Source organism: Dermacentor albipictus, chromosome 1 (genome assembly GCF_038994185.2).
Source record: "Dermacentor albipictus isolate Rhodes 1998 colony chromosome 1, USDA_Dalb.pri_finalv2, whole genome shotgun sequence".
NCBI classification, from domain to species: Eukaryota; Metazoa; Arthropoda; class Arachnida; order Ixodida; family Ixodidae; genus Dermacentor; species Dermacentor albipictus.
Window position 1 is genome coordinate 212,647,367 of NC_091821.1, and position 13,521 is coordinate 212,660,887.

At 48.7% G+C, this 13,521-nt stretch overlaps 1 protein-coding gene across 5 annotated transcripts in view; it reads left to right on the forward strand.

The window, feature by feature from the left end:
* Positions 1–13,521, forward strand: part of LOC135915994 (protein O-mannosyl-transferase Tmtc3-like) — a 953,411-nt gene that overhangs the window by 542,120 nt on the left and 397,770 nt on the right. For 2 of the 5 annotated variants that reach the window (XM_070530825.1, XM_065449188.1), the window contains exon 1: positions 12,909–13,361. The exons of the other annotated variants lie outside the window; for them this stretch is intronic. The gene's annotated coding sequence lies outside the window, so the exon portion shown is untranslated. Of the gene's footprint in view, positions 1–12,908; positions 13,362–13,521 lie in introns of those variants that run through there. 5 annotated transcript variants of the gene reach the window in all.

The window sequence follows — 13,521 nt, forward strand, 5'->3', positions numbered from 1 at the left end:
TAAACGACTGATGACGGCGCGTTCTTCGGCGACAGGCGCAAGCGGGTGCTGACGAAACGGTTTTTCGGAGCGCCGTCGCCAGCCGCTGCTGGCAATGTCAGAGCCGAGCGAATGTTGAAGCCCTTTCTCGCAAGTGAAGCGAAGGCGCGGCGCTGGCGATGTTCTTACAAATCACTCATGAGAGCGCTGTAATCGCGGCGCACTCGCGCGCCCAGAGCGCGCTGTCACGTGGTATTTTTTAAACTCCGCGGGCTTTCGTTTTTCCCGAATAAAAACGGCCACGCTAAGTCTGTCTGGTTGTAAGTACCTAGTGTTACGGTTGGCGCGTAACACCCCTAGCAAAAAGGATGCTCGAAAGACCCTGCTCAACAGAAACGGAAGATTAATTCCTAATTTGCTATGGTTGTCTCGAGTGGTTGCCGGTCTGGCGGGCGCCCTGCAGTGTTTACCGGCCCCTTTGTGTGTGTGCGACCAAGGGGAGAACCCTTTTCACGAACTGTCCGACTCTAGGGGAGGCCCTTTCCGCGAACTAACGTCGCGTAGAGGAAAGGATCGGGCGCCCCTCCTCGACCAGATTCCGTGGGTTGCCGCCAGAGGAGGCAAGTACGTGCAACGTCACCTGGGAGAAGGGATCAGCCGCCTACGATCCCCGACCCGCGGGTTGCCACCAGAGGAGGCAAGCAAGTGCAACGTCGCCTAGGAAAGTGGGAGCAGCCGCCAAGCACCGAAGGGACTCAGTGCATGTCACGTGACGTTGGCGTGAGCAAGATCCCGCCTACGATTTTAGTGGGCCCATTTAAGGAGCCCAGCGATGTACTTTTTCAATTCATTCATTCTCTTCTGCTTATCCTTCACCAACCTTTGAATAAACAGTGCAAGTTTCGCGCTAGAAATCGTCTCGTCCTTGCTTGGTCGCCATGGTCTACCGGACGCCTGCAGCCCGCCGAAAACGCCACGCTACCCAATAGTAATGCCAGTCGAGGCTTGAGAAACAGGCGTCGCAACACTGGGTTGGGCAATATTTGTGAAGAGAGAGAGAGAGAGTAATATAGGAAGGCAGGGATGTTAACCAGTCAATAGTCTGGTTGGCTACCCTGCGCTGGGGGAAGGGAGAAGGGGAAGCGAGAGAAGGGAGAGAGAAGGTGTAGATACGTGCACGGACAGCACTTGAGTTAAAGACGCTCACGCAAACCAGAAGTTCTGAGAAAGCATAAAAGTGCCTTCACTGCCTTCTGAGCCGATGATCGGTCGGGACGGTGCTCTAGTAACGTCTGTTCACTCAGAGGACGGTCATCTAATTTCCTCAATGTGCTGGACAAAGATTGTCTTTGTGCTTTAAATTGAAGACAATGGCACAATAAGTGTTCAATGTTTGCCTCGCATCCGCAAACATCACATGCAGGACTATCAGCCATTCCAATTAGTGCTGAGTAGGCATTCGTGAAGGCAACTCCAAGCCATAACCGACATAGAAGAGACGCTTCACGTCGGTGTAGACCGGCTGGAGGTCTTAGTTGAAGTGAGGGTTTAGTCTGTGCAGTCTTGTGCGCCTTGTATGTACGGTGTTCCACTCTGCTAAGGAGATTGTGCGTGTTAAAATGCCAAGTTGGCTCGCGGCGTCGGTCCTTGACAGAGGAATGGGGACGCAGCGTTCTTCTTGGTTTGATGTCCGAGCTGCCTTATCGGCGTCATCATTTCCTATGATACCGCAATGACCTGGTATCCACTGGGAAGAGATTCCATTCCATTCCTTTATTTCAGCATTCAACTTTACATGTACAAATGCTAGGACAGGAGCAAAAAAGCCGCTATTTTAAGCGGCTTGACAAAGGCCCCTGCCCCTACAGTATTTGGCAGCAGACAGTTTGGGAACACTTTTTACGCAACAATACACGAGTACATAAAATATATCTTCAAGAACATGTCTAAGGGAATGATAACATGCGTTTTTGAAAACACACTAAAACCAACATTTTTTTTTTAACCAGCAATACATGCCTTCTCTTAACAGAAAAATACAGATTTATGTAACGTGGTGAAATACATTTTTCCAATTACATAAGAATATATAAAAGCACTTTCACATACAAGACAAATACAAAAACAATTCTATACTTAAGTTACAACCAACAAAAGGAAATGAAAATACAACATACTCTAATCACATGCAGTCGCACGGCTAATGAAATATTCCTTCAAAATTCTACGTGAAACAGTCCTAAGATCTATGTTTTCTTTTTCAAGGCTGTTCAGTAATACCGATATGCGGTACGGTAGTCTGTCCTTACCATGATTAGTTCGTGAAAAAGGCACGGCCCAAGTTTCTCGCTCCCGAATGTCGTAGTTGAGTTGATGAGGTTTGCTTAGATTGCAAAGACCAGTAAATCCCGAGTGGCCTCGTTTTACGCTTTCTTTATATTTCATAGCAAGATTAAATTGATAGTTGCAATGAAATGGAAGAACATGAAACTTAGAAAAGAATGTACTTGTATGACCGCCGTAAGAAATACAAGCAACGTGGCGCAATGCTTTTTTTTGTAAAACAGATAATGTCTGAATATTTTTTTGTGACGTTGTCCCCCATACAAGAATACAATAATTTGCATGAGAAATAAATATGGTGTTATACAGCAATAGCCGTAGTTTTAACGGAAGAACATCTCGAAGCCTACAAAGCGCACCGCACGCTTTTGCCATACTTGTTGCCACGCGTTCTACGTGTTTGTCCCAACTTAAATGCTGATCAAAAATCACTCCCAGTGTTTTCACGTCCGCGGTGACGTCAATTCGTTCTGATCGATAGAATATGTTTAGATTACGATTTACATTTTTTTGGGCGGGTGCAAAAAGAACAGCTTTGGTTTTTTTAGAGTTAATTTGCAAAGAATTTGCCTTGCTCCACCAATGTAGTTTATCAAGGACGGTGTTTGCTAGTTGTGACAAGTCATCAGCATTATCATGGCAGTGATGGACAAGTTCCACGATTTCGCACGTGAGCTCCACACGCACGTGATTTGTGAAGCTCCACAACTTTCCTATTGACGCCTGAACGTTTCAAGCTATATTTAAAAAGTTAATTAATTTATCTTGGCTAATCACTGAAAAGAAGGCGAGAAAAAAATGGTACTGTAAGTTTAGATAAACGCTGACGACATCCACGCGACTTCTGTTCTGACTGCAGGTGCTTACAGATCGCTCATGTTACTCACCGCAACCCGAACCGCACATGTCGCCGAGAGAGCGCGCCTGGCCGCCGTGCGGCTGCGCACCTTAATTGAGAAAGCCGGCGGCTTGGGGATATCTCAGCTTCCTTTGGCTTAAGCTTGCACGCGCCATACCGGCATGGCGCGAACGCAGCGCTTGCTGTGCATTCTGGCACGTTGTGGCGCTTGTGCATTAGATATGCGGAAACGACCCAACGAACAACCAAGGGATCGTGCATAATTATTTTCCTTGGGCCTAGCGCAGACTATATAGTGCACATTGAACTGTCGCTACTGGCTATGAATATTTCACTATATTTAAGAGCGTGCGCTCGTCAACCTTTGCTAACTACGCTCGTTTTATTCCGCCCGCAATTCGTGGTCACAATGCTCCACGAGATCTCAACAAAAGCAACCGCTGTTCACAGCAGCCTATGCCGAGCGATAGGTTTCCTGTTGTTCTACATCATGCAATGTAGCGGCAGCAAATATCACCTTGAATAAATATGTCCGATGGCGATGGCATTCGGACAGGCTCTTTTAGAAATCTCGGTGCCATTTGTTCGAGTGTTCCTTCTGAGTGCGCAATCTTAGGTCACGGAGACACAATATGTTTTTCCGGCCGGCTTTGATGACAGCATCTCCGCGCGGCAGCGATCCTTCGGGAGCTGTTTTTGGTCTCGCGCGCAGGCTTTTGTGCAATAAGCACTTCAGAATTGGATATTGGCGGTTCTTTCAGGTCCCGCTGCCGTGCGCCCCAAAAGCTATGTCGAAAAATGGAAGTGGGGCGGAGCTCTGCGACGACAAAATTATAGATGGCTGTGCAATATGCAGATAAAATGTCGCAATCTACCTTCATCTCAGGCTCCGGAAACGTCGGCTAGATTGCGGAAACACGAGCGTCAATTTCTTTCTCGATCAACGGCCGCCAGCCACGCAATGAAAGGCAATAAGGAGCGATGCATGTTGGGTTAACAGCCAGGTTAACATCTCCAGCATATCATTAGAGCTTGTATGTCTCTCTCTCTCTCTCTCTCTCTCTCTGGTAGTTGTGTACCTCATTTCAAATTCATTCATTCATATCACTTTCTTTTTCCTCCACTAAAAAGGTGCCTTATGTCAGAATCTTCAGCGGGTTTTATTCAAATGAAGCAAACTATAATTACGCTACAAATAATGCTTACCATAAGCACTTGATGTCGAGGCATAACCATAAACGCGTTAGCAAGGGTTCCTTTTTTCTACTCCCCCTTCTGCGTTGAAGTTATATATTTATTTATTCGAAGGGGAGTGTTGTTGGTTGGTTTGGGCTTGAGCAATTCTCCATGTGACAGGTACGGCGTGCTTCAAATGCTGTCTGTGCCCCCAGGCCAGCGTCCGACGCTCTAAATATGGTATGTTCTTCAAGGCTGCATTCTCTACAATGAAGACCTCGTGGGGACAAGTGCGTAAAACGATTGCCTTCTATCCACTGCAATTTGTGTTGGTTTATATTTCTAAGTTTTAGTCTTATTGTCACGATGGTAAGATTCACTATAGAAATAATTTGAAATTTTTAGCTATACGTATTCAAGGTACTGTGGAAGTATACGACGATGCAGGAGAAAATATATGCACCGCGGAAACAGGTGAAAATTCATACGAAATCCAGCGTGTCGCTACACTTAGTAAAGGCAGCCTCCTCGGCAGCAAGAACGACATCACTTGGGCCGCTTGCAACGTCGGAGGGCCGAGACCGTGCTTGTAAGCATCCCATTTATTGACCAGCCTTTTCACAGCTCGCCATTGGCTCGAACGACATCGTATTGGCATTAAAGCCGGGATCGGCCACTCGGCGCAGCGCGTGATAAGGGGAAAAAAAATGGGGCTTTTACGTCCCAAAACCTCGATATAACTACGAGGCGCACGCCGCTGCGGCCGAGATTTGATCCCGCGACCTCTGGCTTAGCAGCGAACACCAAAGCGGGTTGATAAGGCAAGAAGAATGAAAGCTGGTGGACGCGATGCAGCGTACAAACAACCAGCAGCAATGAAGACAATTCGTGAATTCCCATTGGTACGACCACATACGCACGCACTCAAACACAAAGTAAATCATTAAAGTTAATTTTGGGGGTTTTACGTGCCAAACCCACGAACTGATTGTGAGGCACGCAGTAGTGTGGACGCCGGATCAATTCGTGACGCGCACACGCCCGCACGCAGCAACGAAACAAAGAAAAGGAAATGAAAGTCACAGTTTCGCCCGAGATGGGGAGCATTGATTGCGATAGCAAATTTCTAGACAGCTGTACGAAGTAAGGTTAGTAACTTTATCAGCTCCATAAGCTGCTATAAACATTCGCTTACTACCTAAACCTAGCGCACAGGAAAACGTGAACACTAGGTGGCCGCGGACACTCGCTGTCAGAACGCTGCCTTGATGAAGAGCTGCAGCAAGCGACGAGCGAATTCCCCTTCGTGCTGCCTCTCACTTGAACGCGAACTAGGCTCGCGAAGACAGCGCACACAAAGCCTTTGGCCTCCAAAACAGGAAGAGGAGGAAAAAAAACTTCATTTAAGGCCAACACTAAGGAAGCTCGCAGCCGCGCTCGACCGCGTAGTAGCGTAACCGAGCGGACGAGCATAGCGAAGGATGAAAGAGCGAACGCGGAGCACAATGCGGGATGAAAAGCGAAGAGAGCGCAGGAGGAAAGCGGAGGAGGAGGCTACAGTGAAATCATGGAGTGGAATGGGGAAGAGAAGGGTATGGAGAATGCAAAAGAAAAGCGCAGTGCCGCTCTGCGTCGACGATGGCTAGGAGATGGCGCCAGAGTAGCGCGCGTTGTCTGTTCACGGATGGCACGCGGCGAGTGCGTCAAACGATACTATACATAAAAACAAAGCACAGCATTGGCGTGTTCGCCGCGACTGCTGTGAATCGCGCCCACGCGTCACCCACGCGCTGTGTCTCGCCATCTGCCCCATTAGAGAGGCACTCGCTCCACGCTTCGCTCCGTTTTCAACGTACCGCACGAGGCAGATTGCCCGCACCAGCTAATATATCGCGAAATGAAAACACGTATGAAGCTGCGCTCAAATTTCACATTTGGGAGTATCGTAATCGTCGGTGAAATTATTAAAAGTTAGATGAAGATGGCGTAATTTGTGTGCCGTTTTCCAGCCACGGTTTTCTGATGACCGCGGAGTCGCACAATGAGCCGAGTAATGCTCTCTCATTAAAAAGGGAGGCGGAGCTCGTCACGTTTACGTAACGTCAGCTCTCGGCACCGATATATGAGAAAGCAAGAAAGAAATGTCCCTGTCCGATGCAATGGGAAAGAGCCCTTGTAGCGGCGAGAGCAGACACTCTCAAAAAACTTTTTTGGGAGGAGCATACTCGCTATACGGTGCTTTAGAATTTGCAGTGTATAACAAAAGCTTACGTTGGGGCGAGGTGAGGAACCCTTTAAAGGTTCATGCGTCAGGTGCATAAAAGGGCATTGAACACGGCGGCAAGCGTGTCTAAACAGCGCTCACCTGACCTCATTCTAACCCTCTGCTCCATCGTGCTATAGACGTCAGAGCTGATCGCGAACCAATGTAACTCCACAGCTTTCTTCGTGAGCTTGACGTGATGGAAATAGGGTGGCTAAATTATATATCAGCTACCACACGTCACCTCATCACCTCTTTTCCATCGTGAGGCAGCGAGAATTTATACTACGTATGTTCGCCCTACAACGTCAGTATCGTTGCTTCCAATAAGCGCAACTGCTTTCCGTAACTGCAGCTAGTGCCCATTGGGGCTACTGCGGCGCCATGGAGTATAGCTTGAGCAGAATGCTTTGCTTACACAGAGACGACCGAACCCTATACTGCATCGCCGTAAAAAAATGTATGGAGATGCAACGCACGTGTTGCAATTTCTGTGACGCGAACCGTTCGTGAAACTAAATGCGATGCGTACAATTGTCTTTATTGTTATCTGTGCAACGTGTAATTACATGAATACCGGTCACAACATTAGTGCCATGCAATGTTTGTGGCTATGTGCTACACTGTTCAATCGAAGCCGAGATGCAAACAGCAATCATGTGGATGCACGCTGTGAGACATCGGCGTAGTGATGTCAGAGAAACGTATGTGATGTTTGTCGAGGGAAGAATGCTGAGGGCAGATGTGTCATGGGAGAAATACGAAGGCAAAGACAGGGCATAAGCTTGACCGTTTTTTTTTGTTGTTGTTGTTGTTCCGTTTGATTCCTGCATTCACGGCCTAATGGAAGTCAGCGCGTGCGCACATGCTCTCGCGTGCACGTGATACGCCACGCATAGCACACGCTCATTTGGCAAGACAGCAGCAGCAGCCACAACCAGGAAAGTCTGAGAGGGTTCACCATGTAAGCTTCGCTTTGAAAGAGCTACACAGAGGAACTTTGCGATTGAAATTGATGTTGGGTTCATACGTTCAAAACAGCGCAGAACCCTTAACTCATTTCCTTACTCTTTTTTTTTTCATAAATCTACGCAACGGGTTTGCTCTCGAAACTGTGACTCACCCTTCTCCACTCATCAAAATTTTTCTGCTGCATTTATTTCGTTTTGCATTGACCGTGAAGATCACATTGTACTAAATACCATCCGTTGCCTTCAATCCTTATACTTCCACTAGAATGACAAAACGTCTACTTTTTATTTTTTTTAGTTGTTAAAATTTTCTGCCCACCTTCCTCAAGAGCCTTTCTTTCACTTTGTTCCATCCCTTGCAGTGTAGCATGTCGGAAGTTAAAGGGACACTAAAGATTAATATTAAGTCAACGCGGACTGTTGAAATACCATCCGAGAAACCTCGAAGCGCTTGTTTCGTGCGAAGAAGAGACTTATTTTGAGAGAAAATGCGTTTTGAAGCGTCCGCGTACCTCTAATGCAGTTCAAATCGCCCGCCCTCCGATCGAGGAGTGGTGACGTCATGGTCTCATAGCGAAGTTGCGCCGTCGGTGAGTAGAACGGCGCCCGCAGACGGCGCTACGGCTTTTCTGCGCAAAACGCAAACGCGCGGCCAGAAACATAGCCAAGACAGAGCCGACAGCATCGCGAAAGCGGAACTATGGTGGCTAGCGGAAGGGAAAGCGCGCGACGATAAGCTGGTTCCTTATTTTATGACGCCAACTTTGACGCTCGTTGCAATGGACGACCTTGACAACGACACATTGGCTCGCGATGCTGGGCTCGACTTCAGCGATTTAAGCACTGATGAATGTGACCTGCCGCTGAGGGCTCGCGCTGCCGGCATCGTTGCGTACTACTACGACGGCGGCCTGCTTTGAAAGGCACTCCACACGACTTCACTAAGTCGGCGTTGAACTCGTAATCCTCTGGACGAAAGTGCAGCGAGCACACTACGTGATTTTTCGGCTCTTTGCCAGCGCGCTGTGGCAGAGGTACGGCACTGAACCACTTCGAACGGAGAGGTTCACTCGTTGGCACACATTGATAAGTAACGTTGGATTCGCCGCTGCAACTGCCCTTGGCCAAGTTCCGCGGACCGTTCGTGCATCCCACGACATCACACGGACGTGGCATTCTCGCTGCTTGTTCCAAAGGCAAGTTTCGCGAGCCAGCAGGACCACCGCAGCACGACGCAATAACGAAACAACTGAAACTCCAAAGCGCGCGCGGTGCAAAGTCGAGCGCGCAGAGTCGAGCGAAAACGAAACCTTTCGATCACCCATACTAATCAAGAGTAACGTCAAAATGTTATTTTTTTAGAATCAAATAGAAGTAGACAAGTAGCATTTTCTTCCGTCTTATAATCTAATGAAATGATCTTTTTTAATACGAGTAGTTCAGTACTAGTGACATATATTATGATTAGGAGTGCCTTCGTCATCGGGCTAGTACCGGAATGTCGCTGAGGAGTCTCAAATCGTGTCATGCATTTACCTCAATTTCTCGGTTACTAAAGCTCGGTTCGCGATTATATTGACGCCTTAGACGTTCTAGAGCATTGCTTTATCACTTTAACTTGATTTCATAGTAACCTTTAATGTCCCTTTAAATACGCTGCCTTCCGATAAAGAGCTCTCTCTCTCTCTCTCTCTCTCTCTCTCTCTCTCATTGTTGCTGTTTGAGCATGGAATTAACGCGATGGAAGAAATAGAACCACTCTGCTGACAAAAGAATATTGAATACAATTTATTGACAGGAAAGACAAAGAGGTCGACCTGAGCTAGTGGGCTCTAGTCTGCTACTCTGCACTGGGCAAGAGGGAAGGGGAGTGAAAGTACTGGGATGGCTGATGATGATAAGAGAAGTGGTGAGTGCTTATGTATATGAGACAGTTGCCTTGCTAGAGCCGCTCGTCGAGCTTGGTGTCCTGCAGAAACTCCAACACTTTAGTTGCACGCATTGAAGTTGCAGTGTCAGGCCATGGGCCGAGGTATAGCTTCCTCCGAAATGGTCGCCTGCCAACGCTGGCTAGGAAACTTTCCAACGTCCTTCGCTCCAGCATATATGCTGGGCAATCGTACAGTATTTGTTCCAGTGTTTCAGGCATCTGGCAGTGCTCACAATCAGGGCTGTTCGACTGGCCGATGAGGTGCGCGTAGCGACGGGGTAAAGCAACGCCCAGCCGAATCCTGTGTAGCAATGACGTTTTGCTCCGCGCAACCTTCGGGGGCAAACAGAATTGATCATATCGGTCGATCATATGTAGGCGCCTGTGGATGTTGTCATCGTGGGCTCTGTGTGACTTTTTAGGGTCCTGCATGAGTGCCTTGATCATAGAGTGGGTGTGAGGTCGCGAGTAGGCAATCCTTACTTCATCAGAGGAAGAAAAGGCCGATCTTGCCTCATTGTCGGCGAGTTCATTGCCAATCACTCCACAATGACTAGGCACCCATTGTAAAGTGATTACATGGCCACTTAACTCGGCACTGTGATGAAGTTCGGCTATTTCCAGCACGAGCAGGTAATATGGTCCTGTCTTTAAGAATCATTTTAGCGCCTGTAGCGTTGATTTGACATCGCAAAATACCGTCCATTTATGAGGTGTCTGCGTTCTCATAAAACGGACAGCCTCCCGTATTACCGCCAGTTCCGCAGCCGTAGATGTCCATTCGTGGTCTAATTGAAATCGGCGTGTAATTCCAAGTTGTGGAATGACAAATGCGGCCGTTGGGGCAGATGTTGTGACCGAACCATCGGTATATACTTGTACAGTCCCACTATATATTGTAAATATATGGGACAGGCTGAGCAAGTTCAAGTCAATGGAGGAAACGTGGGATTTGTTCATAATTCCGTGTATCTGAAGCCTCACTAGTGGTCTTGGCAATGTCCATGGAGGTGTCTCGGGGATGTTGATGGCCTGGAACCTTGCTGGTATAATGCTTGCGTGACATGCAATTGCTTTAGAAAAAGCACAGTCAAGTTTGGTTCTTGGAAGTGTTGACAGAGGATGGTGTGAGTGTGTGGTCAGCAGGCGGAGATAGGCTCGCACAGGTTCACAACACCTGTAAATATCAATTGGACAAGCCCGCGCTTCCGCTATTGTGCCCTTAATTGACGTGTAGCATGGCAAGCCAAGGCATATGCACAGTGCTTGTACCTGAAGGCTCTCCAGCGTGCGCATACAAGATGATCCCATGTTAGATAGCCCAGGCATGCTGTAGCGTATGTAGCCCACAAAAAGTGCCTGGTACACTTGGAGCAAACTTCGCTCAGAGGGGCCCCATCTCACTCCAGATATTACACGAAGAACGTGTATGAAGTTGGTCAGTTTAGCCCTAAGTGCAGTAACATGTTTGCTTCAAGAAAGATTGCGGTCTGTTGTCACGCCAAGAAATCTGTGGTGGGTGACTAAAGGGAACGCCGTTCCGTCAACAATGATTGGATATTGTAACATTGATTTGCACGTGAATTCCAACACTGCACACTTAGCTGCTGAGAGTTGCAGGCCTCTACGGGGCAAGTACTTCGAAAAAAGAAAATTCGGGTTTGGTGACTAAGACTGTAATAGGTGCGATAAATCTGCCGTCTTGTTGATGTTTGTCATGACCACTAAATTGTATACTATATCAGTGGGGCATCTACACTTCTGAAATGCGTGTGGAGCGTGTCTTGCACCCTATTGGGTCCCGATTCACGAAGCCATTCGCTGATGCAAGAACTGTCCTCAAGGACGTGCACCGGTCAATCGCCATAACGAAAGAGCCAATAGCGGAGACTATGGCCAATGACGATAACTTGAAAACGAAGAACCTCGTGAATCTGGTTCCAGGTCTGTTCAGCTCACTCACTGAAAACGCTCATGAGCTTTCATTCGGAATTGCGCGTTCTGAGCTGCGCGCAGCCCAGGTGACGACCAATATGCAGGCCGGAGACCTGCATCCTTTCCCGCACGAAGCGCGGGACTAGGGAACATTCTTGTTCTTGCATTGCGGCTTACGTGACCCTCCTTTAGCGCTGTGGAGACGCGAGTAATGTGAGGGTCCTTCTCCCGCTTATATATACAGTATAATAAGAGCGCCTCTAACGCCACTGAATCTCGATCACGCGTCCGGCGACTCCTCCGGTGATGCGCCCCACGGCGTGCCTGTCACAAAAGGCTTGCACATTATTCACAACTTCTTCTTTCGAGTGAGAGCTCAAGAGATTTTTGCAACCATATTATCCCCTTCCCCAAATGCAGATTACTAAACTGGACGCACAGTCTCCGCGGTGGCTCAGTGGCGTTGTACGGCTGAGCACGAGGACGCGGGTTCGTTTTCACGCCGCGATTCCGATGGTTGCAGAACGCAAAAGCGCTAGTGTACAATGCTTTGGGTACAGGTTCAAAAAAAAAAGAAAAAAGAAAAAAAACGGGAGATCGAAATTACTCCGGAGCCATCCTTCATAACTTAACGTGCAGTTTCAGGATGTTAAATCTCACAATCTAATTTTATATTTCAGCCGGACATGCCCCTCCCACCCCTCCGTCTGGGTAACTTCCCTGTGCGTTTCTTTTCCTCTCTCTTTATGAAAATTAGTGTGTTATTCCGAGCGCTCTTTTTTTCCTTTAGGCTAGGATACTGCAACAGAAAACATCAGATTGTAATTTCTCGAAGGGTTTTAAGGCTCTCCGGGGAAGCGCCCTTACCAGAGGTGAGTCACCTATACTTGGCACGTAAACAAAATGAAGTATATATATGCTTTGCGCCTTCACGCTTCCTTCTTAGCCAGATAACAAATATGCATTGTGTACCATCAGCTTCCCAAGAACCTTCATCGGCCCGCAGGGCTCTTCTCACCTTTTCATACAGCGTCAATGCACAAATGAGCGCTACTTTATCTCCAGAGGCCCGGTCGCTAATCAATCCTCCTTGACAGCAGTTGCACCCGCGCTCGCGCTACGATATTCTTACGCCCTGCCCACGGCCGATGATCCACGGGCAACACGGAAAATACTCATGCCAAGAAAGTCAGGCGAAACCGGTCCCTTTTACGGGACCGCGCGTAGGCCGCGCCTTAACAGCCCCCATGTGCGCGGTTCGATTTGTGCCGAACGCTGGCGGGCAAGCAGCGGCACCATGGACCCGGCTTTGAGGGCGCCACCGCGTGGTCCGATGCGACCGAGGCGCCCCCGCGAGTCCCGGGACGCATGCGTGGATCGTGCCCGCCCCTCCCATCCGCCGCGGGGAGTGGTTTCACCGGCGTGTTTCGAGACTCTCACTGCGCCAGTGCATGTCGGTCTGCGGCGCTCGTCGGGCGCCGTGTGCTCGCGCTCCTGGTCCGTAGGGCGCGCACCCTCTTTCGCTCGGCGTGTGCAGCGCTTGTCGCACCTGGCCACTTCGCCGGTTCGCATCTGGCTGCAGATCGGAGGTGAAATGTGCCCCCCTCGGCGGAGCACCATGTGACGGTGTGCGTACGACGGAAGGACTGTTAAGGCGCTGCCTGTCAGTTGCGAGTCGCCGTTGTGGGAACAACTTGAGCAAAACAAATAACAGTTCCGAAAGACTCCAGCTGGTCCTGACCGCGCGGACCTCATCGTCGCAGTTTCTCGAACCAGTCGGTGACCGAGCGTTTCACGTGGAGGACAGCAAGTGCGAAAACTGCGCGTGACATCTCGCTCAGCTGTTTCTTGCTGCCAATTGGAGCGCGTCTACGGTAGGGACGCTGAAGGGGCTCGTTATGTGAGGTGAGTGAACGTAGTGTTCCCGCGTAAAAGCACGGGCGTTCGAGCCGCCTCGACTGTACAGGTTCTTTAGTTTCTTTCTAAAACAATAGTAGCTCAAGTAACACTAATACTTGACCTACTACATGTTCCGAACTTGATTCGAGATGAATTCTTTTATACA